This window comes from Haplochromis burtoni, unplaced genomic scaffold, assembly GCF_018398535.1.
Source record: "Haplochromis burtoni strain Fernald_Lab_line unplaced genomic scaffold, NCSU_Asbu1 Contig_2997, whole genome shotgun sequence".
Classification (NCBI taxonomy): Eukaryota; Metazoa; Chordata; class Actinopteri; order Cichliformes; family Cichlidae; genus Haplochromis; species Haplochromis burtoni.
In genome coordinates, this window is record NW_024585358.1 from 1074 (window position 1) to 7770 (window position 6697).

General features: G+C 41.3%; 1 long non-coding RNA gene across 2 annotated transcripts; it reads right to left on the minus strand.

Moving 5' to 3' along the window:
• Window positions 1-822: 822 nt before the first annotated feature.
• LOC102291966 lies at window positions 823-6090 on the minus strand. 2 transcript variants are annotated; one of them, XR_006053923.1, is made up of 3 exons: window positions 4193-6090; window positions 1112-1945; window positions 823-1034 (listed from the first exon to the last, which is right to left on the minus strand). It is a non-coding gene; the product is annotated as an uncharacterized LOC102291966 (long non-coding RNA). The 2 variants fall into 2 exon arrangements; XR_318106.3 differs by having other exon boundaries at window positions 1112-6090.
• Between the last annotated feature and the right edge of the window lie 607 nt (window positions 6091-6697).

The following is a 6697-nucleotide window of genomic DNA, read 5'->3' on the forward strand; positions in this document are numbered from 1 at the left end:
ACTCAGGAATAGATTTGCAGTGTGGAGACGTGTTGTGCTTTTCCTATGTTGTTTTTGTCCAGAATTGATGACTCTGTGTGTCAGTTTCAAAGTTGTAGCTACAAGAAAAAAAAACAGCTTTCAGAGCCTTCAACCTCATTTTACAGTGTCTGTTACTCTGACTGGGTTAGACTCTACACCAGGGGTCCCGAATCCCAGTCCATGAGGGCCGGTGTCCTTGCAGGTTTTAGATGTGTCCTTGATCCATCACAGCTGATTTAAATAGACAAATAACCGTCTTGAAGTTCTCCAGAGGCCTGGTAATGAACTAATCATGTGATTCAGGTGTGTTGACCCAGGGTGAGATCTAGAACCTGCAGGGACACCGGCCCCGTGGACTGGGATTGGGGACCCCTGCTCTACACAGAACTTAAATAGTGAATCTCTATCTCTCTCAGTGTTGGAACTAAAGAGATGATCTGCTGTCCCCTGTTGAAAACTTCTTAAAACTGCTTCTTAACTAAAACCATGCAACCTTTCCTGACCCTTGTTTTCAGGGTGGCATGTTATTAATCATGTGCATTTCCCACATAAACAAGTTTTCACAAAGCAGCAGCATGTGTCATGTATAATATGGGAGATACTGTTAGTGTCTCCTATATTAAAATTACTGCTAATAATGTGCATCATTGTTTGAGCTGCTTGTTGCTCCACGTTTATGTCAACATCTCTCACGGTGAGTGGAATGTGAACTCCAAATTATTTAAAATATAGATGCTAAAGTAGATTCAAACTGGCTAAGTGTCAAGGCAATCGAGAAGGACTCAGGTGCAGACTGAGAGATACAATTAAACAGTCTTTTATTAATCCACACTGGGTGCACTAGATACACGTGGGGGAAAAAGTTCCAAGGGTCCACAGGGTCACGGAGCAACAGGATCTTCACACATGCTCCACTCCTCTCGCTCTTCACAGGGTATCCCTCCCACACAAAACTCCATGCAATGAGCCATACTCACGCTCAGGGGTGAGGGTATGAGAGGGATCAGGGAAGTCTACATACAGAGACTAGAATTACTCCAAAGCAAACACAACAAATGACAGCTTTCTGCAGAGCTGGGCAAACACTAACTTGAGTTACTCAATATTCCAGCGACCTGTAGCCCGCGCCCCTGCCTTATGAAGAGCCAGCAAACAATAGTGAGGAATCACCGGTGATCAGCTGCAGGTGCGTGAGGCAAGGGCGGGACCTCAGTCTGAGCAGGCAGAGTGACAGGAGCAAGAGAGAGGAGAGAGAGACAAAACCAAAACATTTGTTGCCATGATGGGCTGACTAGGCAGGCACATGACACTAAGATTGAGGATCAGAAACTTGAACCTGAACGACCACACAGGTGTTTGCGTTTGTTACCCACGAGGTGGAAAATAGACCAACTGTACTGTGATGATTTATAGACCATTACTAACTTTAACTTAATACAGAAAAAAAAATCCATGTTAGCAAATGTGAAATGTTTGAAGGATTAAAACTAAACAGTTTCTGTAGCAGAAAAGTTTGATCTTCTTGGTTGATGCTGTAAAAACAGTTCCAGTGTGATCCCTAAAGTCTCTCCCTCTGTTCCTGTGGAGGCTTCGACATTATGTGCTCTTCTAAACTAAAGATAATCCATCACTACACTTCACTGCAGATACTAACTGGAAGTTCATGTTTCCAAGAAGGAAAGATTAAGAGACCTTGAAGCTCAGAGCTGTATTCCTTTCAGAATTCACTAAAATGGAACAAGGCAGGATTCATTTAAATTCAGTGAATAAAGCTCAAGTTACACCCAGCTGACTGAACATGAACTCTGTGACTCTGAGTCTGTGCAGCTCAAAAGTGATGCTGAGCAGTTACAGCACCCCTCAGCCAATCTCTGCTCAGTGTGCTTGGGTGGTTCTGCTGCCATGGAGATGATGAAGTCACTTCCTGTAAGCGGAAGATCAGAATTTTTTTAATAGAGGTTAAAGCAAGAGAGTCATGGGGAGGTAAACAATGAGGTCAGCAGTTTGAGTTTAACATTTAACATTTAACAAGACTGCAGAGAAAAGCGATGAACAGTGTGGTCATAGGTTTAGTTGTGTAACACACTGACGAGCAGGAAACTGCTTCTTTTTTCTTTTATATCTAGCTGTGTTTGACCTATGCAGGACCGGAAATGTGATTGCACCTCCATACTCGTTTACTACATGCCAAGTTAATGCCATAAAAAGTATGTATCTGAGTTTTAGCACAGACTACAATAACCTCAGTTTTGTCTGAATTTAGAAGCAGAGAATTAGGTCACCTCAGCCAGTCCTCTACCTCTACCTCTAACTCTGCATTACCACAATATGTGATTTTTGGATTTCAAAATCAAAAAAATACAAGTTTTAAAAATGAGAGAACAAAAAGAAAAACAAAGTATTTTTGAAACACTTAAAAACAACCTGTGACATCCTGCAAAAGTTAGTTAAACTGACTCAACAATGACTTAGTGACAGATCGCAGGAAGAAGTGTAACAGCTGAAATCTGTAACAGCAGCTTCATTTTGGTGCCTCTAATGACAGCCAAAGGCCAAGAGCAGCCAATTAGAGCCAGATCACATCTTTGATTCCCAGGCACACAATAACAGGTTAACAATAACAGCAAAGAGCTTATATTTTGTTTAATCTTTGTGATTTAAAAGTGAACACAGAACCAATGAGTCTGATTGTCCCTGATTGATAAAAGCTTATCAAACAGACATTTAAGACTGCTTTCATAAAGTGCACTGTGGTTAAGGAGGAGGATCAGTGATCCCTCTAGTTTCCACTGTCGGTTGCTTGGAGCAAAGCTCAGGAGGGTGAGCTGTGTGCTGTTTGATGATTCAACAGGAGTCCAGAGGGAACACAGAGCAGAACAACAGCTTTTATAATCACGTCTGTACAACAGAAACTAACTGTGGCTCAGGTACTCCTCATATTCACATAAATTACTGAAGAGATATTTCAAGTCCCCTCTTCATTTGCTTCTGCACGTCCAGCTCAGGTTCACAGGGAGATGAAGTCTACCCCAGCTGCATTTCAAGTTATCCCAAATACAAATCTCTTTAGGATGTATTCCTCAAATACATTCACTTTACCATTGAAAAATGTGACTAATATAAAATAATCAACCTCCCATCCAAACAAAGAATCTGTGAATTCAAGAAAAAAAAATGCAGAAGGATGAAGTGACGATTTTCACATTTCGTTTTTTATCGTTTTTGTGTTTTGCAGAAACGTTTCAATCATTTTGCATTTATTTCTTTTAAATTAACTTTTAAAAGTTCAAACTTCTGAACGTCATTTATACTAAAATAAATATTTATAGCAAGTACATGAATCAGTACTTAGTACTTTTCAGCGTACCCTCACAGACAAACCATTATTTCCACTCCGAAGTCAAAGCCGAGAATTTGCCGACTCTGTAACGTTGATCGAAATTTGGTTGGTAAAACGCATGGAGGCGACACCTCTCCTCATCTGCTTTCAGCCACAATGGAAACATTTACAGCCGCTTCATTGTACTGGGCCGTGCTCTGCGCCTGCGTCCTGATTTGCGCTGCTGAAGGTGAGCTCTGCGTTTCTTCACACTGTGAGCAACGATGCGCACAGCTCCACATCACTCAACCACTCAACACTGCACCAGAGTATCGCTGATGAACGCAAACCTTTTTCAAACTTTGGGTTTTCATGTTGGTTGGTTTGTTTTTTGTCTTAACGTAAGACGTAAAATGTCAGTTATGATTTAATTTTCACTTCTCAGTTGTATTATTTTTCATTTTCTGTAAAGTAATGCAAAAAAATCGGGTCAAAATGTGAACGGTTGCGCGTGATGTAAACGGCTCCACCAAGCCCTTCAACCCCAAATTGCGGATTTTCCCCCCGTTTAAAGGTGAAATTTAGTTTATGTACGGACACGAGTCAGCCCGTATATAAGACGAGTCAGATTTAAAAAGCGTCATCACTGGAAAAAAAAAGGAAGGAAATTTGTCTCGAGAAAAACAAAAAAACCCCAAAGAAATAAACAAAAAAACAAAAGAAAATGTGAGATTCGTGTTTATGTCTGCGGTGTGAACCCACAGAAAGCCAAATATGAGTTGAATCACATTAAAACCAGTATTTAAAATGCTAAAATCTTATATGAAAAATGCAAAAGAGTTTTCAGCTTACTGTCAGAAGCTGAAGCCACCCACGCCAAAGCTTAAAATAAGGCTTTCCTCAACGTTATTCGGGATTTCGTGACTAAATGTGGATGAAAAGGCATGAAGTAGACGGTTCTTCTGGTTCACTGTTAGCAGGAATGAAACATCTTAAACCTGCGTCACTTTTCCGGGGCGTGCTGTGCGTCTGCGTCCTGGTTTGCGCTGCTGAAAGTGAGCTCTGACATCAGCCGAGCCTCAGACCTGAACTTATACCTGACTGATCGAAACAAAGTAATATCTCTCAATAATGCTGAGGTAACTTAAAGAAGGCAGTCTGACTTTAAGGTTTTATTTATCACTTTTAAAGTCCTTCATGGTCTGGCTCCAGAATATTGTACCTGAGCTGCTGTTCCCTTAACAGCCACCGCGTCTATCCCCAGATCCTGCAGACAGAAACCTGTTCACTGTTCCTCACGCGTAAAGACGCACAGCGATCGAACGTTTGCTCTTAGAGCTCAACTGTGCAACTTGTCTTCGTTTGCATCACTACTTCAGTCTCATCTTTATCGTAAGGCTTTTGTTTTATTTTATTTATTTTACATGTTGATCTTTTGTGTTTTTCTACACGTTTCATTCATTAAAACCTAATAGATTTTTATGTACATTTTATTATTTTTCATTATTTTTATTTTGATCATGAAGGTCTCTCTTTGAAATGCAATTTTTAATCTCAATGAGATTTTTTTTTTACCAGAAGGATTAAGAATGTTACACTTGAATCTTGTGTGACAAGTTGACATGTAAGCGGTTCCTCCTTGTTTGCTCCTCCAATAAGTACTCGACGACATCTTTATTACCATAACTGTTAGAGTGAATTGTTAAATGTTTGTCATTTTTATGTTTACCATTTGTACATTGTTTTAACTCTGATGAAAGAAATTCCACTGTCCTTCCCCCCAGATTCTCGAGGTTCTAGGTGGGGGGCTGTAGTCTTTTATCACAGACACATCCTTGTGCTTTTGATGTAAGCTTCCTGCGTTTAGACCTTTGGTCAGCAGGAGGTCTGACACACACACACACACACACATTCTTACTTAGATACAGAAGTTCACACATATACATACAATGCCTTGTCTGGGCGTGGCTTTGTTCTGACGTGTTTTGTGTGAACTGTCTCTCAATAAAAGGCAGCAGGAGGAGGTCAGATCTGGAGGTCATTTTCGTGGTGGACACAGACGAGGCCTCCCTTGCGCAAATAATCGATCGATCGACTGTCTTGTTTTCTTCATGATGAATAAGTCTCTAGAATTAGCGAGGCTTGTGGAAACACAGACCCAACAATAACCAGTAATTGAGATTGTCCCAAACGTCCACTGTGCATTAACGCACCACCATAATTGGCTCATAATTCCTACTTCTGATTGATTGGCTCTTTTCTAACAGCTGTATGAAAATCTCCCCAAATCTCCAGAAATATATCATAGAAATATCTGCTCTGTGTTGTTTCCTCTTTCAGACCAGAAAATCATCACAGCTGAGTCTGGACAGAACATCATTTTGCCATGTCGAGCTCCAAACAACAACATCATAGCTGTAGAGTGGAGCAGAGCTGACCTGGGGGATGAATATGTGCTTTTGTACCGGGACGGGCACTTTAACCAGCATCCATCTTTTAAGAACCAGGTGGATCTGCAGGACAGACAGATGAAGGATGGAGACGTGTCTGTGATTCTGAAGAATGTGACGATTAATGACACTGGAACATACGAGTGTCGTGTAAAGACAGGAAATAATCGTAGAAAAAGAGCAAATCTGAGTGGTGACCCCATCAGCATCATCCACTTGCATGTTGATCCTCCAGGTGAGTGAGTAGAGTTGAGTGTGTGTGTGATCAGAGGTGAAGCTGCTTCCTGGTTGTTGATGTTTGTTTCTAAAGATGTTGTTGATGAGACTTTGTAGAAAGCAGCTGGTCTGAGTGATGTGATCAGAGTGCAGTAGATAATGTCTGACAGCAGTTTGAAGAGGAAATGGATTCTGTTCTGTTCTTCACTCATCACCTACCTGACAGCTGACACCTCACACCTGTTTCTCACCTGCAGGTCAGACAGGAGGAGACACAGAGGACGGAGGGAAGAAGGCAGGAGGAGAGAAGAGTGGATCTGTTGGACTGATAGTCGGTCTTCCATTTGTTGCTGTTGTTGGTTATTTGATCTACAGAAAATATAAACAACGTAGCCAGGACTCATATTGCCCCACCACTGAACCACAGATTGAAATGTCTGAGAGATTTCTGAACTCTGAATCTCCTGCTGATAAACAAAGAGACAGAAATGACCTAAAAACAGACAGCTGTCACCAAGACTCCACAAGGATCCCAGATGTCACTCTGACAGTTGAGAATGAACTACTTCATCCTCCTCCTCCTGAACCAGCAGGACAGCTTCCAGAGTGACATCAGAGTGCAGTAGATAATGTGTGACAGCAGTCTGAAGAGGAAATGGATTCTGTTCTGTGCTGGTTGTTTTTTTGTTTG